General features: G+C 48.3%; 1 protein-coding gene across 1 annotated transcript in view; it reads right to left on the bottom strand.

Annotated features, from left to right (window-relative positions):
* The window catches only part of LOC144817693 (long-chain-fatty-acid--CoA ligase ACSBG2-like), a 383,515-nt gene that overhangs the window by 85,510 nt on the left and 270,731 nt on the right, over positions 1–27,274 (bottom strand). The window lies entirely within an intron of this gene.

The following is a 27,274-nucleotide window of genomic DNA, read 5'->3' on the forward strand; positions in this document are numbered from 1 at the left end:
ACCCCCCGGGGGTAAGATCAGTGGTTTTTGGTGCTGAGCAGCACGCTTCTCCCAAAATAGTTTGTTGGGGTGTCCGAGTACAAAATAAGGGCGTTTTAGTGCTGCTCCTAGTGTTGGGCCTACTTGAAGAGGCCTAGAGGCTTAGGTCTGACCTCTTTGAAATTGTCTGTACTTTTTCCCCTGCTTACACTATCTGGGCTCTGTCCCAATACCAATAAGCCCTCTCACCTGGTGGGTGGCCAACAAGATACTTACCATACTCACCTGATGCCTACCTCAGGTCCTCAGCTTCTCCTGTTTTCAGGGACATGGAGGAGTTTGACGATTATTTACAGGAGGAGGAGAGCCAATATTCCTGCTCACAGATTTCTGCGATGCTGCTGATGCCTCCATAATCAGGGTGGTCTCAGAGGCGGTGGCTCCTTTGGAGAAGAGGTTAACTGACCTGGCGCAGAGGTGCCTTCAACTCCTCCCTGAGAGGGAAGAGATTCCAGGGCCTTCGGCCCCAAACATCCAGAGTCGAGCTCCTCTATCACTCCTGAGAAACCGCGCAAACGCCCCCATCCTGGAGGGGGGGATTTGGATGCGTTTGATCGATTGAAGCAGGCATTTTTGGACACCAAGGCTCTACCTACGCCATCGGGTTGATCCCCTTCAGATCCTCCGACTGCAGAAACCCGGGTACCAGTGGCTTCCCTGCAACCCTTACAGGACTCCCAGGGTGCTTCGGACGGGGATTCCGACCTGGGATGGTCCTGGCACCCCTCCCCCTCTCAGTCCCCCGGGCCTGGCTCCTCGGAGCGACTCCCAGTGTGACCTCCTAGATCCGGAGGACTTGTTGCACCCCTGCTCCTTGGAGTGGGTGCCCTCTGAGAAGGTGGCCAAATATGGGGAGAGTCGTGTGTGGAAACCCCCTGACAAGGAGGTCCGCTCCCGTCTTAGGGCGGAATGCCCTCGCCCATGCCTGGAGGGCAAGGTAGCTGGAACGCCTGAGATCGATGCTTAAATGGTGACCTTCCTCACCAAATATATCAAAGACCCGAAGAAGGGCATTGACAGGTCCTGGCATGCATGCCAGGACAAGTTACTGGACATCACAGGACCATCAGTCAAGATTTTTGACATGGCTGAGGACGCCAAGGCATCAGGAGCCCTAATTCCACTAGAAGTCTTATCTAGTTGGGCCAAAAGGGCGATTATTTTTCCTAGGGAACGTGAACTGCGCCATCTCTACTGTGAGGCGCAGGTCGCTTCTCATCAAACTGGACCTGAAACTTGGCGAGCTGGCCACCTTGAAGGCGGGTCAAGTGGCTCAGGGCGGCCTGTTCAAGGACCCGTTTGTTAAGGAATTGAGAAAATGTTTCTCCACGTTCAATACTCTGGACAAAGCTCAGTCCACCATCAAGCGAATTTGTAACGTGTGGGTTTTCGGCGGCGCCGGTCGTGGCAGGGGGCGCTTGGCTGGCCAGTTCTCCCAGACAGACTCCGGCTTAGGACAGCAGTTGCAGAGGGGACAGTACCAGGACTCCTCGCACTTCAGTGGGTTCTACCCCACCAGTGGCCAGCGCAATGGAGCACAAGGTGGAGGTGCCCCCAGCTCATGGTGTGTTCTGTCATCATCTCATGTTATTGCTTTGGGGCAGGCTGGCCCACTTTATTGACAATTGGCAGGCCTTTACATCTGACGCTTGGATGCGCTAAACCGTACAGGGTTATCACATAGAGTTTTTTGGCTCTCCCCTCCAGGCCTCCCTCCCACCCTGACACCGATCAGGTTTTCGGTCAGGGAAGCAGCACTGATACAGCTGGAGATCCAGGAACTCCTGGACAAATGGGCAATTTGCTCTGTGTCTCCCCATCCAGGTGCTTTCCAATGCAATCTTTTTCTGTTTCAAAAGTAAGATGGGGGTCAATGCACAGTGATAAACCTCCGGGACTTCAACGAGTGGCTGGTTTACTGCCATTTCAAAATGAAAGACATTCACCTTCTCTGAGACCATTTGTGTCCCAATGTCTGGATGGTCTGATTGGATCTCAAGGACGCCTACCTGACAGTCCCTATTTTTCCTTCCCCACTGTCATTTCCTGCAGTTCCAATGGCAGGGCCAAACTTTCGCATTCACCTCTCTTCCTTTGATTGTATAGCTGGACAACATGCTTTTCATCTGTGTCTATGAACATTGTCTCAACAGCTTCAGTCGTCTGTGCTCCTTCTGCAGTCCCTATGGCTTGTAATCAACCAGACAAAGTCCTGCCTCCTTCCCACTCGCTCAATCACCTTCCTAGGGTTTGTGATCCATTCTGTGTAAACGTCCCTAAGCCTTCCTTCCAGGAAGATGGCGTAGATTTGTCACAAGATATAGCAGATTCTTTGGAAGCCTCTGACTTCCCTGCGAAGCATCGCCAGGATAGTCGGGCTTTTGTCAGCCAGGCCTTCTTTACGGGCCCGTTACACTTCCAGGCCCTTCAGAGACTCAAAGCGTTTCACCTGCACAGGGGCTTGTCCTACACTCAGACATTTCCTCTGTACGAGGAGGTCATGGAAGAGCTGCAGTGGTGGCTTTCCTGCATGAAGGCCTGGAGCGGGCAGGCCCTTTTTTGGCTCCCTCCCGGACATGGTGATCGAGTCTGACGCCAGCGGCTCCGGCTGGGGTGCAAGTTGTTGGGAGTCCACCACAGGAGGAGGTTGGTCCGCCGCAGAGCGTTCCCTTCACATCAACTGCCTAGAGCTCACGGCGGACTCTTTTGCGGTCCGTTGTTGGACCAGGGACAGAGCTCACTCATGCGTCCTCCTGAAGATGGACAATGTGGCGGCAGTGTGCTACATCAACCACCTGGGTGGGACCCGCTCCAAGGCTCTAGCGGACTTGGCCAAGGACCTCTGGGAATACTGCCTGTCACACCAAGTGTCAGTGATAGCGGAACACCTTCCGAGAGTGGCCAACCAAGTGGCAGATTATCACTCCAGGCATCTTCGGAACTCAAGTCTGTGAAAGCTGTTCCCTCCAATGTTTCAGGCCCTTTAAGACCTGTGGGGTTCCTTCTCTGTCGACCTGTTTGCCTCTCGTCTTGACCACCAACTTCCCAGGTACTTCAGCTGGAGGCCAGACCCAGGCGTGACAGCCACCGATGCATTCTTTCAGGATTGGCTACAGTAGCAGGGTTATGCCTTTTCCCCTTCACTATGATAATGCGGTTGACAACGCAGGTCCGTCAGCAGAGGGTGGAGTTGGTGGTGATCACCATGGTCTGGAGAGAGCAAGGTTGGTTTCCAGTTCTGATGGAACTTTCCTGGGATTCTCCAATCCGTCTACCTCAGCTCCCTCATCTCCTGCTCGATCCAGTGGGCAACCCTCGTCCCCTGATAGTGAACGAGTCGCTAACCCTGATGGCGTGGAGGATTACCGGAATTGATGGCAAGTCCTGGGTCTTTTGAGACACCCTGCAGAGCTCCTCTCTCGTGCATGGGCAGACGGTACGGCTACACGCTACCGGTCAGCCTGGTCTCGGTGGATGGGTTAGTGTCTGCAATGGAGTCTGGATCCCGTGGGGGCAGATGTTGTCCACATTAACTTCTTAGCACATCTGGCTTCAGAGGGACTGGCATACAGAACGATTAACACCTTTTGTTCCGCGATCCCGGAAGGCGACACAGTGGTGGCGGATCATCCGATGGGGATCACCCGCTACTGAGAAAGCTTCTCCGGGGCATTCGCCTTTCCCTTCCCTCAGAACCACGATATTCAATTCTCTGGGATATGAACATGGTCTTGCGCCTGCTATCTGACCGGCCCAGCAACAAGTGCTTGAAGCGCAAGCAGATTTCTTCGAAACTGGCGGTGTTGCTATGTTTGGTGTCCTGTAGACGGGTCTCAGATGTTAAGGCTCTGGACATTTCTGGCAGGTCCTTCACCGTGGATCGTTTCACCTTCCATATGTCCTGACATACTAAAAGTCAGTCTCAGGTTATTTCCTACCCGGCTTTTCCTGACTCTCCCAAGCTCCGCGTTGTCAGATGCATCAAGGCCTGTGAGACCATGATGGAGGATTTCCACCCGCACAGGAAACTTCAACTCCGAATTGTACTGCAGAAACCATTTTGAGCGGTCTCTTCTCCAACAATTGCATGATGGGTCCGTTGGGTGTTGATGGAGGCCGGCATCGATACCAAGGTTTTCGGGGCACACTCAGCGAGAGGTGCCATGGCATTCAAGGCTTTCATGCTAGGAGCCCACTTGGAAGACATCTTGAATGCAGCAGACGGGTCATCTAACTCAACCTTTAAGAGGTTTTACTTCAAACCAGTCTCCTCTATAGTGGCCCTAGAGGTAGATAAGCTTTGATCTAGCCTAATCCTTGCCTCCGGGTCCTGACATAGAATGAAAAATGTCCTAGCTTTCGTAACGGAAAGTTTCAATTCTATTAAGGACATGGAGGCTAGGATTACCCATCCCCTCAGGATGTTCCTGGACCCTCCTGGGTTAATTAGAATGTCTGTCAGACGTAAGTAAAGCGTTTTCCTGATAGGTTATGGGTGTTGCTACAACAATGTGCTTGATAGCCTCGTCGCACGTAGGTTATTACAACTCCTTTTTTCTGCCCACAGGGACAGGGTCTTCGAAGCAGGATTAAAGAACTTCCGCAGACAGCTTTGTCGCAAAAAGAAAGAGGACGTCTAGCAGGGATAATTGTCTATTATCATCCCAGGAGGCACCTGATTGGCTGATGGACTGGGTTATGAACTTGATAGTTTTCTCGAGGCTTCATGGGAAATGAAGTTCTATTGATGTTTTACTGTTGTTGTTTAATGGCTGCTGGTTAAAATAAAGAAGAAAGAAAAGCCTAATCCTCGCCTCTGTGTCCTTAGTAGAATTCCAACTTTCCGTTACGAAAGCTAGGAAATATTTATTTTTCCTTGCCATTTACCCAGTGACTTAAAGTAGCCCCAATACTTTTGAAATGGCATTAGTTGGTAATATATTAAGTTCAGTAACATCAAATTGTCCTAGAATTTAGAATTTAGAATTTAGAATTTAAAACATTTGTAGAGCGCAGCGTTCACCATGCGGTTTCTTGGCGCTAAAGTGGTAGGTCCATCTACTAAGGGCGGAGGGAACCAGGTGCAGAGGAAATGGGCAGGTTACAAGGGAAAAGCCTGTTGAAACAAGAACGTTTTTAAATCTTTGCGGAAGGATGAGTATTGTGTGGCCGAGCGTAGGTGATCAGGGAGGGAGTTCCAGGAAGTGGGAGCCAAAGTTGAAAAATTGGCTCCACCCCACTTTTTACGCTTAAAACGTGGAATTTGCAGGAGGGATTTAGAGGAGGAGCGAAGCTCTCTGATCGGGACATAATCGTGGATCAGAGAGGAAATAAAGGCGGGGGCAGTGCCCTGGCGAGCCTGAAAAACCATACAACCGGTTTTGAAAAGGGAACGTTCTTTAACAGGGAGCCAATGAAGCTCCTTCAGGAGGGGTGTGGAATGGTGAAAGCGGGGGAGACCGTACACCAACCGGGCCGCTTGGTTCTGGATCATCTGGAGCTTCCGCAGGCTGTATGCAGGGATGCCGTTGTATATGGCATTGGCATAGTCCAGCCGCGAGATCACCAGTGCGGACATGATCAGCTTAAGTGCTTGGGGGGAAAAGAAACGGGAGACAGTGCGAATGGTTCGAAGAGTGAGAAAACAGGAAGAGACAACTGAACTGATTTGTGAGTGTAGAGTGAGTTGGTTATTTATTTTGACACCCAAGGTTTTGACTGTGGAAGACGGGGTGGGGGAAGTACCAAAAGAAGAAGGCCAGAAGAGAGAATTCCAGGGACTGGAAGAACCACCAGTGAGAACCAACTCGGTTTTATCCGGGTTCAGTTTGAGATGGTTGTGGTTCATCCAGTCCCTGATGAAAATCATAATAGATTGGAAGTTTAATATAGAGAGGGGTGAAGAAGAAAGATTGAAGATGAGCTGGAGGTCATCGGCGTAATTGTACACGGTGACCTCCAGCTGCTGAAGTGCAAAGATTAGAGGAAAGATATAAAGGTTAAACAATAAGGGAGAAAGAGAAGAACCCTGAGGGACACCACAAGTGACTTGTAGAGGTGTGGTAGTGAAATCCCCAAGCCGAACCGCCTGGGTGCGGTCCCTCAGGAAGGAGGAGAGCCAGACCAGGGCTGAGCCCTCTATTCCCGCCGCCCTGACACGTGAAAGTAGGATGGTGTGGTCCACCGTGTCAAAGGCGGCGGAGAGGTCGAGGAGCACCAGCGCCTGGCGATTGTCATGATCCATACCCTCCCTGAGGTTGTCCAGGACCGACACCACAACCGATTCGGTAGAGTGCCTGGGACGGAAGCCGGCCTGTCGAGAAGCTAAGCCTCCATTTGCTTCTACGTGGGCGGTGAGTACCGAGGTGACATGGCGCTCAAGCACCTTGCCCAGGTAGGGTAACAAAGAGATGGGGCGGTAGTTTGCTGAAATAGAGGGGTCAGCGCCGGGCTTCTTTAAAATAGGCACTATTGTGGCTGATTTAAGAGCGGGAATCACCACTCCCTGAGTAAGAGAGCTATTAAGGAAAGTGATGGGGGGCTGGGGACAGGCAGAGTAGATCTGTTGTAGGATTCTTGCCGGACAGATATCTGCCGGAGAGCCCGATTTAACTTTAGAGAGTGTCACTAAGAATGCTTCCTCAGTAATGGGGGAATGACATTAAGATGACTTTGAACAGTGGGGGGGGGAGGATCAACAAAGGTAGAGGAGGGGAGGGGGATGTTGGCTTTGATGGTTACGATTTTGTCCACAAAATAGGTATTTAATTGGTCACAGAGGAACTGGGTAGGGGGGATTTGGGGTGAGCCTCTATCGGAGTAGGCTTGGTCGTTTACTATGCCAAAGATCTCCCTAGGTTTATTTTCCGCTGTCATTATTTTTGTTGAAAAATAGCTGGTTTTGGCAGCTATAATTGCTTTTTTATACTCAGTAAGAGATGTTAGATAGTGAGTTTTTAATGAGGGGCAGTAGTTTCTTCTCCATTGCCTCTCTGCTTGCCGTACGGCCAGTTTTAGATCTTTTAGGTGGTCAGTAAACCACCTGTTGGAATCCTTGGGTCGACGGGTGGAAATACGGCGTAGAGGAGCGACTGAATCACAACCTCCAGCCAGCCAGGTATTAATGGCAATGGCTTGAGAGTTGGATGAAAGACCAAAGAGGGTCGGACAGGAATTCCGAAGCTGGGAGGTCAAGGAGAGAAGATCAACTCGGTTCCAATTCCGTGCCCAGGTGTTTTTGGCATGTGGAGCCTTGGACACCGAGTTGAGAGAGATGGAAAAGGAGATAAAGGCATGATCGGACCAGGGACAGGGAAATACAGACACCAGGGAAACAGGAAGATTGAGGGACCAGACCTGGTCAAGTATATGGCCGTGAGAGTGTGTGGGGACGGAAATGTGAGGGACAAAGTTGAGGGAAAGGAGAGATTCGGTAAATTCTTTAGATGCGGTACACTCTAAAGGGTCCGAAGGCCAGTAGTTAAAATCGCCTAGCACTAAGACCGAGGCGTAGTTGACCGCCAGAGTGGCTAGTAGGTCTTGAAATGCTGGCAAAAACAGAGATGAAGGCTGGGGTGGACGATACATCAATAGGCATGTGATAGGAGGGGAGAAAGAAAGGGAACGGACTACAAGGAATTCGGTAGGGGGGATTGGAGGGAAGGAAAGAAATTGGAAATTAAATTCAGACCGAGCGATTAAAGCCACACCACCACCTATCCTGCCTGCAGGGCGATCAGCGCGCAGAGCAACATAGGAAGGGGGGAGGGCAGCCAACAATGCGGGAAGGGAAGAATCACAAAACCAGGTTTCGGTCAGGAGAAGTATGTCGGGCTTCTCGGAATCAAGGAGGACAAACAACTCATGGTGGTGTTTGACCGCCGACCTGGTGTTGAGCAAAAGAACAGATAATGAGGGAGCAGGGGAAGAAGGGTCAGGCGTAAGAGAGCGTAACGGCAGAGAGGCCGGTGGGGATATCGTCGGTGTAGGCATAGATGGAGGGACCAGCCCTAATGAGGCAATGTGACTGCGGACATGCTCAGAGAGTGGCCAGTGGCCCTGGAGGGTGGTAAGCTCCTCAAAAGAGTACGATGTAAATTTGGCATGGAGACGCGCCCCTCGCCCCGTCCGGCCGCGGACGGGCGCAGACGGGCTTGCCTTAGGCGCGCCTTTGGCGCGCAAACGGCGCGCCCGCTACGCACGTCCGCTGCGCGTTCTGGAGTTGCACATTGAAGTAGAGGTCCTTAGGGGCGGGAGGGAGCGTGGCCTGCAAGTGGGCGTGGCCAGCGGCGGTGAGAGCCGGTAGAGGGGAGCACGTGACAGCGCTGAATCCGCTGCACGGCGCCCTCGATTGTAAATTGCTTCAAAGTTTTAAAATCACAGTATTAACACCATAAAACACAAGAATGACACAAGAATGCTGCTTCTCCCGGCTTTCCGCCTCAGGAGACTGGAACCAACAGAAGCGCTCGTATTCAGTGCTTAAGAAGGGTGGGAGGGGGCGTGGCCTGCAAGTGGGCGTGGCCAGCGGCGGTGAGAGCCGGTAGAGGGGAGCACGTGACAGCGCTGAATCCGCTGCACGGCGCCCTCGATTGTAAATTGCTTCAAAGTTTTAAAATCACAGTATTAACACCATAAAACACAAGAATGACACAAGAATGCTGCTTCTCCCGGCTTTCCGCCTCAGGAGACTGGAACCAACAGAAGCGCTCGTATTCAGTGCTTAAGAAGGGCGGGAGGGGGCGTGGCCTGCAAGTGGGCGTGGCCAGCGGCGGTGAGAGCCTAGTATCGGTGCTTTACATATTCCAAGTTTTATGTGGATAAATGTAGTCTAACAAGAATCACTAAAAAATGGTTGCCTTGCTTTAAGATTTGTCTAAAATGATTCACAATGCTGACAAAGCTTTTTGCAAAATTGCTATAATATTCTGAAAGACCGAGGAATGCTTTAAATCAATTCTTGTTATTAGTGTATGGTGCATATTTATAGCTATAACTAGATCTATTTTTGGTTTGGTGCCATCTTTGGAAATCATGTGACTCGAATTGGTTAATGAATATCACATAAATTGGAGGTTTGCTTAATTTGACTGTTAGACCTGCTTCTTCTAATCTTTGTTGAACTAACCTCATATCAGCATCATACTCTTCAATGTATTTACTATATATCAGTATATCATCCTGGAAAAAGCCTACTTTATTTAGACCCTTTATATTTTTTCCATTATGTGCTGAATAACAGCAGCTGCTGAAGCCAGAAAGAATGGCATCCTACAGTATCAAATGTAATATAAGGGGTTCCCAAGGCAGGAACAATAAACAGAAATGTACACACAATTCTTTGGCAACTATACATTCATGAAGTATCAAGTCTATCTTAACGGGACTGGGGCAAAATATACAATGACCCAGAGAGCAATTATCAACTTTAATACATTTACTGTTCAGAGCATATCCTATGTCTTACAAAAATTGTTTATATCTCATAAAAAACACCATTAGTAATATATTTCATTATAGCGGCAGCCATACTACCTCTCATACCCATTCATCCATCCACAGCATACAACATAAAGAGAAATTCTTGTAACGGGACAAAACATTCAATGTTAATAATAAATACCAATACATTTGACATGGAACACCTGGACAATCATTATATATGGGATCTATCAAACAGACTTCCCTATATGTGATGTTTTTTCTCTTATGTGTAGTTTTTCTCGGATAGTGGGTGGGTCTAAACTGGAGTGGCAAAGTGAGCTAAAGAAGATGATGGATTAAACCTAGATCTGTGACTGGGGGTGAATGTCTGAAACGTTTAAGCACACCGTCCATCATTTCCTTGTGTTTTCTTTGTTTGCCCTCAGTTGGCAGGGTATGGCCAGACATGGGTCCCATGCTTACTTTGCCACTAGATTCAAGCTAGCCTGACTGAAGAGGGGTGTTACCCCTTAACCGGTCCCAGGATGCTTGTTTACGGTCCAGAGAAGACCTGGCTTGGCAGTCCAGACTGGATTGTTCCCATGAGGAACAGGGTCAAGACTGATTTGCATATAGCTGGGTCTGAACTGGGGTGGCAAAGTAAGCTAAAGAACAATGATGGATTCAACACAAATCTTTGACTGGGATGAGTTTCTGAAAAGTTTTAGCTCACCGCCCATCATCTTCTTGTGATTGCTTTGTTCACCCTAAGTTGGCTGGGTATGCCCAGACATGGGTCCCTTGCTCGCTTTGCCCCTGGATTCAAGCTAGCCTGGCTGATGAACAGTGAAACCCTGAAACCGGTCACAGGATGCCTGTTTCCGGTCCAGGAAAGACCTGGCTTGGCAGTTCGGGCTAGACTCCTCCCATGAGTAACAGGGTCAAGAGTGATTTGCATATGGCTGGGTGTTAGAAACGTGGTAGCGTGGTGCGGAGCGGGCAGGCCAAACTCGAGGGCATTGTGTAAAGTATCTGCGCAGCACACTCACAGGTGACACACCGGACACACTACAAAAGAGACTCCACACCAGATTAGGTGAAAGTAACTTGTGTATTGTGAAATAAATACGTCAGAATGTAATCACAGTGGCATATACAATGTGCCAACCGGTACTTGGTGGCAATTTACAGGGGACTATTTGCATGGCAGTGCCAATCGGGCCGCTGCAAACATCATTACAAGGTACAAAGATAAGTGTAAAGCCATGTGGATTAAATGTGAACCCGCGAGTACTTTCTGGTAAAATAATGAGGTCAGCAAAACTGTCGTAGCATCAGCCACATTAGCTCAAGCAAGAACATGTGAGCATAAATCACATCAGCGTGAAACATTAGGCATAAATCAAGTAGGCGTAACGCTGAAACATAAACCTCGCCAGTTCAGGCATAAAATGCAAGCACCATAGGATGGCATTAGGCCACCTCATAAGCATAAATGCAATATAATCACCTTGGGCACAGACACATGAGCCTGGAGTCATTAGTCATCAAACTAGCGCTGCAACCATTAAGGAGAACTTTAGGCATGAATAGATTATGCATAGAAATACATTAGCATTGCAACCCTGAGGGGAAAAACAGCAGGTAACGTTATGGGCCTAAAGACATTATCATTCGGCAGAAATCACTAGGCAGAACACCAACAGCATAGGTCCGTGAGGCCTCAGTACATTATGCATAACCTTCGCCACCTTGCAATAAGCATAAAAGCATTATACGGTGACATGTGAGCATGGAGGCATTATCATAGGACAGAGGCACAACCTGGCTTCAAAAAACAAACAGGCCCCAGGTGGCAGATCAGTCTTTTGCCGCAACCGTTGCCACTGCCCACTGTCCAGCGGGGCAGTGGTGTAAAATCAGGTCAGCACAGTCACGTTGGAGCCCCCAAAAACAACACTGGGATGTTGGAGCCCCCCCTCCCTGGGACACAGGAGTCCGCAGACTTGCCCACGCTGCAGCTGCCATCGACCACAAGCACTGGCTTGTTGGAGCCCCTCTGTTGGGACTCGAAAGTATGAAAAGGCACCCTCGTTGCAGCTGCCTGCTATCCAGTGGGGCAGCTGAGGAATTATATGAGCACTGGCACCGTGGGCGGGCACCGACAATGTGCCCCGACACACCCCCAACCACCAACAGACTGCGTCCCACTGCCTGGGACTCCTCGCGCTGCTCCGGGGTTCTCCTGGGCAGAATAAGGCACTGGCAGGGTGTCTTCGTCGTCCCTGCTCCCCTCACTTTCCCCGGTCCCCCTTCTTGGGACCAGGACGTTGGCTTGAAGCCCCGAGGCTCCTGAGGACTCCGGTTGCACTCGGGGCTCTCCTCAGCCAACGGAGAGCCCCACAGACAGCAGCACCACTCGGCCACGCCAGCCCCTGACTGCGGAAGCATGGACCGGCACATGCCAGGCTCTCCTCAGTGCATGAGAGCCCAGCCACCAGCAGCGCTTCGCCGGACTTGATCCGGGCCCCCTCCTAGGGCCCGGGACTTCACCGAAGATCCAGCTTCCTCTCGGGCTCTCCTACTCTCATGCAAACCCCGCCTGGACGCCAGCAGCCTCTTCCTGCGTTGAGCGAGTCCTCCACTTCCGGCCCGGCGCCGACATCCTGTTGGGCAGTCCTACTTGCAGTGGATACCGGTTGCTGGGCCTCGCCAGGCTTCAGCACTGCCCACTCACCAGCAGTGTTGATTCTCCTCTGACGTCTTGCTGGGCGGTCCTACTTGCAGCGGTGACTCGGCATCAGGAAATCCCGGTTGCTGGGCCTCGCCAGGCTTCAGCACGGGCCCCTCATCAGCAGCGTTGATTCTCCTCCGACTCAGGCCAGCGGCGGTGATTTATGGCGGCAATGAGGGGTAGGCTCCCTCCTCAGTAGAAATACCACGCGGGTTGAGCACCTGCTATTGAAATATGCAAAAAAGCGGCAACACATCGGCAGACACACGGCGTGGGCTCCAGCCTAATTCAAATTAGCAAAAGTGCGCCATAATGCGCGTGGACACCCGCGAGGGCCACAAAATGCAGGGTAGGCTCCCGCGGTATTTTTAAATCTGCCGCTCTCCCTGGCAGCATGCAGGGTGGGCACCCGCTCAGTTCAAATATCTAGCAGGGTGCATAAATGCGGGGTGGACCCCCGCCGATTTCCGGAGCACAGGGGGGAATCCCTCAAGTCACTTCGCAGCCTCAGCACTACAGCATCCACGCTCCTTCTTCACTGGCCACTTGCATACAGTGCCACCCAGCGCTAGGTCCCACCAGGAGCTTCAGGGCCACTAGGCAGTGCTCTTCTTCTCTTTGGATAGGGCCATTATAGCGCTCCTCTTCTCCTGGCACTCCACATGTAGGGCTCACGAGGCTCTAGGGGGCCAGGGGCACACAGTCCCCCACACGAAAGTAACGCCCAAGGTCCTCACCTCCTGGGAGTACCGTCAAGCCCAATATAGCACTCCCAAGGTGCTAAGTCCCACAAAATAAAGCTGTAGCGCTCACGAGGCGCTAGGGCAGGAGAGCAGGCAGGCTATACTGGGCAAGTTCAGCAGGCAGTGGGCACTCATCAGGACAGCAGTTCCAGGGAACGGTCATCTTCCATCCAGTGGCACTCCTCCTAGCACTGCCGTCTCCATTCCAGCAAAGGGCTCTCATTGGCCCTGGGGACAGCAGAGGGGTGCAGATGGGCTCAGGGGCCAGCACACAGGCCCTTGCGGCGGTACCTCCTGGCAGAGTGTCCCCCCCTCAGTCAAAGTCCACGCAAAGTCTGAGCACATGGAGGCACAACCCTCTATATATATCCCCCTCACCCCACCTACCAGAAAGGGCTAGAACCTTCTAGAAGACTCCTGGCAGTTCCAGTCCCAACTGTCACTGTGGGGGAGGTGTAGGGCACCCTGTCACTCTGCACACTACACCGCCAACCCTCTTCAGGCAGGCGGCATAAAGCACACAGAGATGGCGTCCATTTTAAAAGTGAAGTTACAACAATGGTGGAAATAAAGGTGGGTATGCCATTGCACAGCATTTATTATTTTCTTCTCACACCACACATGGCATATACATTTCCTACCATGGGGGAGATGTCCCCTAAAAAGGGGGGGTCCTAATATAAGCCTATGTAGGGCAGAAAGCACATACACTTTGCACTGCTAACCAGCGCCAAAGTGTCCAACATCCTGAACCCACCAATTCCAACACAGCGAAAAGGCAAGGGGAAGGCAAAAAGCTTCGGGATGACCCTGCAAGCAGGGCCAAGTCCAACACTGGGTCTGAACTGGGGTGGCTAAGTGAGCTTAAGAACGATGATGGATTCCACCCAGTTCTGTGAATGGGGGTGAGTGTCTGAAGTTTCAGCGCTCTGTCCATCATCTCCTTTTGTTTGCTTTAAATTAATAAAAAAAATCCAGGTTTTGAGCTTCTTTCAGAATTCCAGAAGAGAGTAGGAGGAGGCTCTAATGTGTAGTGGGTTGTCGCTCCATGCTTTAGGAGTGATGTAGGAGAAGGACCGTCCTCCAGATCTGTTTCTGTGAACAAGTAGGATGTGCCTGAGTAGACGTCCAGCAGAGCAGAGGTTTCTGAAAAGAGATGTGACTTTTCAGGTAGGAAGGGCCTGTGTTGTGTAATTCTTTGAAGATGCGAGTGAGTAGTTTGAACTGTGTAGCGGAAAGCAAGGAGCGCCCTGAAGTGTGTTGAGATATAGGATCTATGTCCAAGGGTGACTCTGGTTGCCAAGTTCTGGAAGGCCTGTAATCTTCCGGTGAGTTATCTGTGATTCCCTCATAGAGAGTGTTACCTGAGAAAGAAATTCTCACTTAATTGCCACTCTGAATCAACTCAGGTCAAATCAGGCACTGATTTCATTGGAAGCCGGTCATGGACCTACCCATCTGCACGTAGCTCCTAAGACTCCCCTTCGCAGCTGGCGTCCTTGCCACAATCCACCGCACTTTCCGTGAGGGAACCGCAGGCAGTTCCAATACCTAACCAGCTCTCAGCTCTCCTGAGCCCGTACCTTGGGGTTTCATGAGCCCTACACTTTGAATCCCATTTACATCCAGATCTCTGCCCTCTTCAGGATGCAGCGCTTGATGTGGCAACGGGGAGGGGCACGCTTCCCATTGTAGCAGGTGGTCTTACCACAAGTTTTCTGCAAAATATTTTCATTCCTAAATTATTATTGCTTACTATGAGAATACACCATTCCTTGGTAAGAAAAAAGGAATCATTTAAAAGGAATTTTAATTTTGCTAAATTAAAAAACAGAACAATGATCCACTTCTGGATCATACAGGCAGTTCCTTCTTGTCTTGGCTGGCTGGGGCTCAATTCTCTGTGGCTAATGCCTCCATGACAGGGACCTGTGTTTGCCTCAATGATCAAAGGTTTGAGTCTTCAGGGACCACTCCGTTTGTCTCAGTTTATAGACAGTCTTATAATTTACCTTATTTGGGAGCAACACATTCATCTACTCCTAGCACCCGCTACCTCTCAGGTGAGCCTGCACGCCATAAATATGACATGCTAGGGCTTGGTTTATTGGAAGGCCATCTTAGAAGAACTTCAACCACAGACTATATATAGTCTCCTTATTTGAATGTATGCATGCTTCTATTCTGTATGTTTTGGCCCCTGCTTTGGGGGTGAGGATGAGCTGGCTCTTTTCAGTGTTTATAGAAATCACTGAAGATTCCTTGACACAGGAGAAAAAGATACTTACCGGTGGCACCGGTTCTGTATCAAGGGTTCCTTCATTTCAGATATACACAGCCTTTACTCCTCCCCAGTGGAGCCGCAGGAAGGGAAGCGGAAATCTACATGTAAGACTTCTTGTCCTTCAACAAACTGGTAAATGAAGTGTGTGTGTGTAAGGGGGGGGGTAACTCTCATTCTGTGGCTGTCATTGTGTGGGGTCGCTGGGACCAAGGAAGCCCACCAGTAGCTGAAGGGACCGCGCTGGTATTCTGTACAATTAGCTGCATGCCCAGGGAACAATTTCCATCTGATTTTACTCTTTTCAAAATGAGAAAATATGAGTGTGTTATTCAGCAGCAGCATTGCTGTATCATTCCAGGGTCATTTCCAGATCAGATCCATTTGCATCTACTAGAGTGCCTGTAAAAGGAAATCCTGAGCATGGTAAGAGGCTACAGGTTTACTCCTGCAGACGCCCCGCTACGAGGTTGTGAATGAGGTTCACGGCAGATGAGCCCAGTAGGAAGCACGAGGCTCGTGCATTTTGGAACACCCGTTGAACACCCCTAGTTTGGATTCTTCTAGTTCATGTGATTGTGGACAGAGTTTGTAAAAAAGTATTTATTGAGTTTGTACCCCGAGACCTGGGCGTATTTTTCAATAGTGTCAGTCAGTGCTTTAATGGATCTTTCTGGGTCTTCTGTGACTAGAATGCTGCGCCCCAGGCATGGCTCAACTGGGTCACGTTCCTAAGGGGAGCAGATAACATCACAGCGAAACACTCGCCGAAAACTCATAGGCAGTCGAACATGTGGGAGCCCCTAGACCTCTACCTATCATCGCATAAACCCCCATAGGCGCAGAATCTAGACAACCGTCGAGGGGCGCACTCTGCGGATCCACGCTCTAACAAAAGGAAACCAGTATGCAAGGCTCCTCTCCTCTTTCATTTTCGACTTCTATCCTTCTCTATCCTCTCTATCGTCCGGGGCGTGGGACAAGGACACCAACCAAGCATCGCGAAGTGGGCGGCAGAAGACGACGACAAGCAGGACTTGGAAAACTGACATTCGAACTAGCGCAAAGCCATGGAACGCCGGTGGCCAAATACCCCCCCCCCCTTCCCCCCGCGCCTTTTTTCTTTCTTTTGCCTCTTTCTCCTCCCTTTTCCTCCACTCATGTATATTCCGTGCTCCATGTAAATATATATTTTTTATACAATAAAAAATTACAGAAATAAAAAAAAAGTATTTATGTGTAGAGCGCGCTGACGTGGATCTGACAGTTTCGCATCAGATAGGCAAATCAATTGAACAGATGACTGTGGCTAAGGTGCGTTTAATGCAGGCATCTGAAAATGTGGACAGATTTACGAGAAAGTGCCGCAGCACGGCAACGCAAGCCCTTTGGCTGCACCACACTGTGGCACTTTCAAAGCTCAGGAATGTGACAAATTTACAATAATATGTTGTATTCCTGTGCTCACAGGCACCCTTGCACCATGGTGCAAAGGTGCCTGCGTCATAGGGAGATTGTGTTTGTGTAGGAAGGGGTACCTTCCTGTACAAAAACAATCACTTTAGGCATTTTCCTCTTTCAATGCGTGCTGTAAAATGCACAAATTTCTCTTCGTTGTGCCTCACTACGCCTCCCCTGTGGAGGCGTAGCATTCACACGCATTTCCAGATCTACGATTCCTCGTAAATCTGGAAATTTGTCTGGTTGCATGGGTGTTGCGTGGGAACACCCACAGCAACACACATGGAACGCCCGTTTCACACAAAGTGCTGCATGTAAAGGGGCCATATTTAGAAGGACAGCAAAAGCCATGCAGGGTGGCTTTTCCTGCCCATGTAAATATGGAGCAGTAAAATGCGCCACAAGTACATCACAAAAAGTGACGTACCAGTGGCGCAGGGGGCTTGTAAATCTGTCCCCCAATCTTTGAGATTAGTGACATGCACTGAAGCAAAGACTTATGGGTAGTGTCAGCCCGTCTTGGCTGGCAAATGAAATCTGACATATTGCATGGACCTCTGCTGAAGATTAGGATGATGCAGTGCCAAGAAAACAACAGACCTCTCTAAACTACTCACACCTTGAATAATTTATGTCTTAGAGCGATGGAAGAACATTTTCTTGGCAAGCAGCAGGATGCAAGTATACACAAGTACCGGAATAAGAGGTAAGGGTTAGCTCTGACTGAGGCTGTTGCATGCACACGTGGCCTCAGGATACTTTTTTTTTTTTTTTTTTAAGCATTTTTACCGCGCACGTTCACCAAGCGGTTTCATGGCGCTCCTGACAAAGACGAAGAGCTTGAGCGGAGGTTTTACTCAAATGCTGACTGAAACAGGAGGGTTTTTAACCACCTGCGAAAACAATCATAGCTGGGACAGTGACGAAGTGCAGTTGGGAGGGAGTTCCAAGTGGTGGGGGCCATGACAGAGAAGCTCACACCTCCATGCTTTTTCCGTCTGGTTTTGGGGACGACAAGTAGATTAAGTGATGCTGAGCGGAGATCTCTGTGGGGGACATAATGTGTCAGACAAGAGGAAATAAAGACAGGGGCTCGATCTGATAAGGCTTTGAAGATAGTGCATCCAAGCTTGAAGGTGCAGCGTTTGGTAACAGGGAGCCAATGGAGGCTGCGCAGAAGGGGAGTGACATGCTGATGTTTCGGCTGGTGGAAGATCAGGCGAGCTGCCTGATTCTGCACCAGTTGTAGCCTGTGTAGATGGTATGCTGGAATCCCGACATACAGAGTGTTAGCATAGTCGAGTCTGGAGGTGATAAGAGCTAGTATGACAAGAATCAGGGCATCTCTGGTGAGGAACCTACTGATCTTACGGATCCTCCTTAGATGAAAAAAGCAGGATGAGGTGACTGCGTTGATTTGTGGCCTCATAGAGAGGTCACCAGAGATGACCACCCCCAGACTCTTCACAGTGCTAACAGGACTAGGTGGCGCCCCCAGTGATGAAGGCCAGAAAGTGGAATTCCACGGATTAGTAGGACCCCCCACCAGTACAAGCTCTGTTTTTGTGGGGTTCAGTTTCAGTTGGCTATGAGACATCCACTCTGCAATGCCAAGCATGGTAGACTGAAAGTTGAAGCGGGAGGAGGGAAGTGAATCAATGGGAAAAATTAACTGAAGATCGTCCGCATAGTTGAAAATAGTGACCGGGGTATTGCGGAGAGAAGCTAAAAGGGGCTGTAAATACAAGTTAAACAATAAAGGTGATAACGCGGAGCCCTGAGGTACCCCGCAGGATAAAGACGAGTAGGGTGCAGAGAAAGTAGACAGATGCACCGCCTGAGTCCGGTGGTCCAGGAAGGATCTGAGCCAATCGAGGGCCACCCCCTGGATGCCGGCATTGTTGACACGGTCGATCAAAATTGTATGATCGACCGTGTCAAAGGCCGCCGACAGGTCCAAAAGGACAAGGGCCTGTGAGGTGTTATTATCGGCATCCTTCCTAAGGGCATCCATGACGGCCACAATGACCGCCTAGGTGGAGTGGAGGGGTCTGAAGCCAGCTTGTTGGGCATCCAGGAAGGAGGAATCCTCAATAAAGGTGCTCAGACAGCGGGTGACATATGTCTCCAAGATTTTTCCCAGATAGGGAAGGAGGGAAATAGGTCGGTAATTACTTAAGGTAGTGGGATCGGCATTAGTTTTTTTAAGGATAGGTATTACAGCTGCCTGTTTAAAGGAGCGCGGGACCACCCCGGTGGCTAGAGAGTTATTGAGCAGAGCCAATGGGGGGTCGGGGCATGCCAGAAAGGCCTCCCTAAGAATCTGAGGGGGGCAGCAGTTATTAGGGGAACCTGAGCTAACTTTGTGGAGTAACGAAGAAAATTCTTTTGGAGAGATTGGAGGGAACTCCACAATTCGGCTAGGGTTCATAGAAGGAAGGGGGGGAGGAAAAGGGGATTAAGGGGAAGGGATGTTATTTTTGATGGTAGTAATTTTGTCCTCAAAGTAAGAGTTAAGGGAATCGCACAAAATTTGGGTCGGTTGGGGTTGAGGCGTAACCCTATCAGGCAGGGAAAGCTCCTTAACAATGGAGAAAATATCTTTTACTTTAGTATTGGAGTCCAGTATTTTTTGGGAGAAGTAGGCTGTTTTAGCTGATAAGATGGATTTTTTGTAGGTGTTCAGAGATTCTGCATAAACAAGTCTTAGCTGGGGGTCATAATTGTGCCTCCAGCGGCGCTCTGCCTGCCGGAGAGCAAGTTATCCACCTTAAGCTGATCAGAAAACCACCGCTGAGCGTCATGAGGGCGCTTGGTTTTAATAGTTTTGTAAGGGGCAACTTTGTCGCAGGCGGATAACAGCCATTCTTCGAGATGGACAGCCTGGTCAGCCACCGAGATCGAAGGTATGGGAACGGAGGAGGCCAATAAGGCATGAAAATCAGTCATGTTGGCTTTCTTCCAATTACGAGCGGAGAGATTATTGATAGGAGGGGGGGGACGGGATATAGAAAGATAAAGAAAGAAAGATATAAAGCAATGGTCAGACCAAGTACAGGGAAGTACGGAGGGAGGGGAGATATCAAGATTGGCCGTCCACACTTGGTCTAGAATGTGACCCTTGCAATGAGTAGGAGTATTGATGTGCTGGTGAAAATTCATACCTGCTAAAAGGTCAGTGAACTCCGCAGAAAGATGGCTTTCGCGGGCGTCAGATGGCCAATAATTGAAATCTCCAATGATCATGAGATTGGCATGATTAATCGTGAGTTGGGAAATGAGCTCACCGAAAAGTTGGGAGAAGAGGGGCATGTAGTCAGGGGGCCTATAAACAAGGACACAAACAAAGGCGGACTTGGGTGAAGAGAATTTAAGAGTAAGACAGTCTATTTTGGGAATAGGGGTCATAGTCAACTCTGTAAATTTATGTTCGGAACGAATGATGGCGCCACCCCGCCACCGATCTTCCCAGCAGGGCGGTTAACTTGCATGATGTAATAACCAACAGGGATTGCTGCAAGGATGTCAGGGGCTGAATCCTCGGTTAGCCACGTTCCGGCTAAGAGGAGAATATCATTGGCACTCTCGTGCAATAATTGGAAAATTTCTAACTGATGGCTCACTAAGGAGCGGGTTTTGAGATATGACACCATCAAAGGAACAGGTTTCAGGGACGTGGAAGAGGGGGGGGATGGCGAGGGCTCATCATGGTAGGAAGGGGTTTCCAGGACAGGAATATCGGCAGGGACAAAGATACCACAGTCCTGGGCTGCCCTGGCAGCACGAGCAAAAAGAGGCCCTGGGCATTTGAGTCTTTGGAGATCGGCGGAGGAATATGTAATAAATTGGGCATTACGACTGAGCCCTGTGCCCGGTCGGTCGCGGACGGGCGCAGACGGGCTTGACTTATGCACGACTTCGGCGCGAAGTTGGCGCTCCCGCTGCGCTCGTCCGCTGCGCGTCCGCCAGACCACCATTATTATAGAGGTGAGGGAACACTAGACCGCTAACCTGCGATGAGTAGGTGCAGGGCGGAAGTAGTGTCACGAGCAGGAAGTAACGCTCCTCTAGATGACCCTCCGCACAAACGGCACAATGCCGGGGCGGAACGGGGCCACGAGCGTGTCAAATGCAAGTAAGTATATAGCGCTACAGTATGCACAACATAAATGCAAAGTTGAGGATTTTAAAAATAAAGGTTCAAAAGTGCTATTAAAATCAGCAGTTTTTTAAAATATAAACAGCATCAAGAGCATACACACAACCGCAGCCTAGCTCGCCGCGTTTGTCACCTAGCCATTGTGCATGTGACATCACCAGCCCCTCCTGTTTGTTTGAAGAGTTGGCTGTGCCCCAGAATATGTGTTTATTCAGTTATCTGTCCAGTCCTACTCAAGCACCTGTTCTTGGCACACTAGAATTTACTATACCTAACAAGAATTAAGTGGTCTCCATCACCATGAGGTTTGCGTAATTGCAAGCGTGTTTAAAAACCCAAGCACGCCTTACCAGATCTATGTTTGCTAAGGGCTTCTGAATGACCAGGGTGTTCTATTGTTTGGTTGTTGGAATGTTCATTTGTGCTCCCCATAATGAATGGCACTGTAAACAGTTGACCAATGTTGTTGCTATACTTTTGCGCCCACTGGTTGCTTCTGCAAAAATATCTTGTGCACACACAAGCATCACTGAAGCTATGCTGGACTCAAGGTCGGGCTTGGGATCTGCAGGTCATTCTAGGTATCAACATGGACCAACTCTCTGCAGCTTTGGTAGGATTTGCCATGATAACTTACTTGTCACCGCTGTTACCACCTTATGTGTGAGGCCTCATTATATGTGCAAGCAGACTCACACACTTGTTTTCCTTGGCAGCCCCTCAAAATAGTGAAGACCTTCACATAGGAGTCCCTCAGCTGATTGGCCTTCTGGTAGCAATCTACGTCATTAGAGAGAAAGTCAGATAAAGTGCTGATGCTCCGATTTACCACTAATCTACGCACTGTCTAATCCCACCTGAAGGGGAGGCCGGAACCTGCTGCCGCCTTGGACCCTAATAGTTCATGTCACTGTTGACAGAATCAGCAGATATCCCTGCTAATTGTGGGGTTTTGATTTGACGCAAGATCATGCTGTCTTCTCACCCATTGTAGACATTTCTAGGTCTCTATTTTCAGGTGACAATTAGGGGCATATTCACTCAGGGGCGGCTGCTGCCAATCGGAAGTGCAAACAAATATATATAAACTTACCTTACCTGCCGGCCCGCGATCTCCTGCTCCTGTACCGCGCTGTGCTGCTCCTACTCCCATCCCGGTAGTAGAATTCCCAAGGGCACAGGCTCCCAAACCCCACCCAATCCCAGCGCTTCTCCCAGCATGAGGGAAGCGCTAGGATTGGGTGGAGCGGGCCGAATCTGAGCCCTAGCAGGGTCTGGGAGCCTGTGCCCCTCAGCACTAGGATATCTCCAAGAATGAGTCTGGAGATATCCAAGTGCGCATGTCAGTTTGGCCGGCCATGGACTGTGGGTCAAACCGACATGCACAGTTTTAGTGCCTACCACTCCTCCTCCCCTTGCTCTGTGACGCTACAGCCTGGCCCGCCCTCTACTCAGCAGACTGGAAGAGTAAAAATAAATTGACTATAAAATTGTCTTATTGTCATTTTATTTTCTTCTACCTGCTGCATTTCAGCAGTGGGGCGATGCTCCTCCGACATAGTGGAGAAGCTGCCCCTGTATTTACTAGAAAATGATTTAGCGTGGCGCCGCAAGCCATATTACTGCACCAAGATGCATCATTAGGACTCTGCAGGGATGCGTCTTATTTACAGCGATATAATGATGGGATGATTGTTTACGTGGAGAAAGGGACACCTTCCTGCCCATAAACAATCATGAATGCTGTTTTCCTCCTTTAATGAGTGCTGCAGAACTCAGCATACACAGAAAGAGCAACAAACTAGGAGAAATAAAGGTATTTCTCCTTGTTGCGCCACCATTACGCCTCCCCTGGGATGGCATAGGAATCTGGCTGCAGACATCGATATGTCATAAAATTCAAATTTTATGGAGTAATTGAACAGCAGAAAAAGCCATGATCTCTAGGAACTGTCCATCAGTGAAGGAGGAAGAACCACTGTGTAGCTGAGGCATAAATGGCATTGGATTTATAGAGAGGGCACGAACCGGCTCTCCGGTGAACATGTGAAACCTATACCGGAGGAGTCATGGAGAGAATCATGAAGGAAACCCTATTTACTGTACACCCCTTCAATCAGATGCAGGCTTTCCAGGCAGCAGGCTCTGCTTTCTATCAGCTGCCTCTGGTTCTGTTTAAAAATATTAGCATTCAGGCCTTAAGGAAACCTGTCTGTCACACTGTATTGACCCTCATGTTCTGTTCCCTAGGCAACCGAGGAAAAATGTTTGTATTCGGCTTGGAAGATGTGAGCTGTGCATCTCCTATAACACTGCACAGTAGAGGCATCTGCAGACAAGGTTAGCTGAATCATGCTATTTGAGGAATTTGGCATCATTTATACCTTAGGAGGGGCTAGAAGAATTGAGCAGGAAACCCAGTAGGGGGTTAGTTTGTCTGTGAGCAATAGTGATGTGAGTATAGTGAGGTAAAAGTGGTGAGCGGCGAGCACGCCTATACACTCCACTCTTCTGGCGGTAGATCGAATTTTTTGTTGAACTCCACACACCGATTGGAGCGCGGAGTGGCAAACCTCTGTGAACTCTGCTGGCAGAGCGGAGTTTGCAGTCCACCCCTAATAAATACAGGGTTCATGGGGTGTTGATTAACCAGAAACCTTGCTCTCTCTGAGATCCAACTGTATATTTCCTGCTCACTCAGCATTATCTAGTTACGGCGGTTGAGTCTTCTTTCATGATCTTTTAATATCAAATATCTCCCAGGTGTCTCAGACACTTATTTCTGTAAGCAGATGTGGATTTGATGACAATAGCCCCACCCTTGTCTGCAGGTATTATAGTGATTGTTGGATCTTCCAATAATGTTTTAATAGGTCTTTTCTCCACTCTGGTCGTGTTCTGGTATGGTTTTTTGATGGTAACATGTTTTAAGTCATTCAACACAGTCTGTTTGAACATTATTATTACCTCGTTTGGTATGGCTATTATTGGAGTAAAAAATGTAGAGGCATTTCTTAAATCAGCGTCGGATTATCCATGTCCGGTACTTTATCCTTAAAAAAGTCCTCAACTCAGATTCTTTTGAAGAAGTTGAGTCTGAAGGAGTTCTCTGGAAGTGTGGCCATAAAACCTACGCCTTTATTTATAAGGTTTTTTTCTTCATCAGATAACTCTCTTTCAGAGAGATTCACGATTGAGTTGTTTTGTTCAGATCCTTGCTCTTGATCTGAGTTATCATCTGTGGTTCCTCTGGAGGTCATTTGATGGGGTGCCCTCTTTCTTGCTACTTCCCTCTCCATCTGCCCTGGCCTCTGCCTAAAAAAGGTGGTACAAAAAGTCCCACAGGTCATGGAGGTTGGAAGAAGTTTGCAGAGGCCACACATGTAGATATTGTTGAAAAGGGTATGGTCCCGTATTGTGTCCATAAACTTTGGAGGTCCCCTTATTTAGTTATAACTGCTTCACTCTTCTGAGCTTGAGGTACCACCATACATTCTTCCTTTCTTCTTCTGAGATGTTGTTTCATCCCAAATGGAACCTGGAGCATTGGCTCGAAATCCCCCTTAATATAGGAGTATACTTTCTCTAGACTAAGAACCAGATTCACTAAATTCTCATGCATCACAGCGCAGCAGCCAAAAATGCTGCACTGTGTTGTGTGAGGAGAGGACAGGAGAACAGCATGTTTACAGAAATAGGGAACACGTCTCCCCTCTCCCAAGCGCTGGTGCTCAAATGGGCAACCATGCACCAAACACACACCTTTGTACCATAGTGCAAGGGTGTCTCCTTGAGTCAAGCATAGATTTTGTACAGAAAGGATACCCTTCCAGTACACTATACTATGCCCAGACTAACTTTAAAATGTTTCCCACATTTTAGGTCTGCTGTACAGTGCAGCACACATGCAAAGTAGCAATGTATTTAAAATAAGTATAAGCTAGTCCCACGTGCATTTCCAAGCTATCCGGACCCAACCTCTGTAGAAAAATGTTTGGTGCATTGGTGACCAAATGGCCATGAGTGGCAATATTAGCATTTAAATATTTAGTTTTTATGGCTCCATGAAGGGCTATCTTGATTTGATTCGTCTTCATGGTAGAGAGAGATTTCCCAATCTTCTTTCAGACGACGTGACGCTTGCTCCCATCATCCCCTAAGAGGAATGGAGCCTTCGGAATGGCAGCTACAACATCATCATGAAAACTTAGACCATGAAGTTTACTTACTGTAGAGTGAAAAGGCATTTTTGCCCCAATCAACGGATCGGTACCAAATTGGGCACTCACATAGGGCCACTTGTATGACCATTTGCTTTTGCCACTCGCAATTTGCAAATTTTATTTACTGGCAATTTGCGAGTCGCAAAAGGAAATTTACTATTATGTCTCAAGACACATTCTGTGATTCTCAATGGGGTCGCAAATTACCTGCCTCATCAATATTCATGAGGTAGGTTGCAATTTATGACCCATTGGGGATGGGGTATTAAGACAGGGAAGGTGACATGCTGTGGACAGCAGATCTCCAGGTCTGTGCTTGCTTTTTTAATTAATGCAAAAAGAACAATTGATGGACAGACTGCTGAACAATCGCATGCATTCACCACAGTACATCGATTTAGGCCTAAATCCATCATTTTTTTTGTTTCCTATGTCATTGCAGTTTAGATCCAGACATATATCTTTTGCTTGTAATTAAACCAACTTTTTTCCTTAAAGGAAAACCGGATGCCTACAAAAATTAAACATGTCAGTTACAATTTTTTAGGAGTAGGCATCAGTCCTTGGGACCACTGTCTGCTCTTAAAAAACGGTTTTGCTGCCAATCACATAGGTAAAGGGGTCCCCTGGGGATCCCTTCTCATGTGCGACTGGTATACCATCTACTTGAAGTAGGCGGTTAACTGCGATTGCGTTGCGACCACATTCTGGTTGCAAAACAATAGTTCATCCCCCTGCTACTCTTAGGAAGGGACGCTCTTGGCACACTATTTCTTAATAGGGACATGCAAACCCAGTTTTGTGACAGGTTACCAACTCGTAAAATATGGTTGATACATGCTACAACCTTTTTTAGCGGTCACAAACGGATGGAATCTTTGTTTGCCACCACTGGAAACGGTTGTATATGTGGCCTTTAGAGTATTCAACCAAGGTCTAGCGTGCCTAATTTTGTGGAGTTCCATTGAACAGAAAAATGTATGAGAAGGGTCGATACATTTGGGCTTTCCTTATTTGAGGGTGGTAACTTCTGCTTGCTCCATCAGCCAAAACCACTGAACGGATTTACACCAAACTTGACATAAACGTACGACTTTACTCAGAAAGTGTGAATTTGTTTCATTCGTTTTTTCAATTTTGTGTGTGCCTAAATTATATATAGAGATATATATACAGATAGATAGATAGATAGATAGATAGATAGATAGATAGATAGATAGATAGGATAGATAGATAGATAGATAGATAGATAGATAGATAGATAGATAGATAGATAGATAGATAGATAGATAGATAGATAGATAGATAGATAGATAGATAGATAGATAGATAGATAGATAGATGATAGATAGATAGATAGATAGATGGATGGATAGATAGATAGATAGATAGATGGATAGATGGATAGATAGATAGATAGATAGATAGATAGATAGATAGATAGATAGATAGATAGATAGATAGATAGATAGATAGATAGATAGATAGATAGATAGATAGATAGATAGATAGATAGATAGATAGATAGATAGATAGATAGATAGATAGATAGATAGATAGATAGATAGATAGATAGATAGATATTGTGCTTACTCCAGGGCTGCCTATCTGTGGCTTACACAGAATCATGTAAATATATTAATACAGTGCATTAACTCAAGTGTTGTGAATCAAACAGCTTTATCAGTGTTTAACTAAAGCAAATCAAGTCTCTCTCAAAAAAGGATCACTTTAAAACAAATCTTTGCTTAATCTGGCTCTGTCTTACTTAAGAACTTTGCTTGCTCTGGGTTTTAACCATCTTTGAATGCTAAATGGGAATAGGTAATTTATGACAGATCGTTGACAGAATTTTAGAATCACAAAGATCTTGTGACAGAATATTGTGCCTAAAATATCGAGGACAAGAGTATCGAGAAGAAAGTGCAAATAGGTGGGTACAAATCTAATATTTTTAACTTCGGATCCACGTACCTTGAAGATATATATATTGTCATGGTACCTATATGTGGAGTTATATATGGTAAAACTTTACTTACCCATGTAAAATGGCCTAGACAATATTCTTGTCCTCAACAGGGGTGTTACAGAGGCAGGCCGGGCGGTGTGAACCAGGAGCCAGGCTTACCCATACTGGAGGGGGCCCCTGACCCCATATTGATGTGAGTGTGGGGGGGCCTTCAGCATATCTTGAACGGAGGCCTCATCTTG

Source organism: Lissotriton helveticus, chromosome 2_1 (assembly GCF_964261635.1).
Source record: "Lissotriton helveticus chromosome 2_1, aLisHel1.1, whole genome shotgun sequence".
Classification (NCBI taxonomy): domain Eukaryota; kingdom Metazoa; phylum Chordata; class Amphibia; order Caudata; family Salamandridae; genus Lissotriton; species Lissotriton helveticus.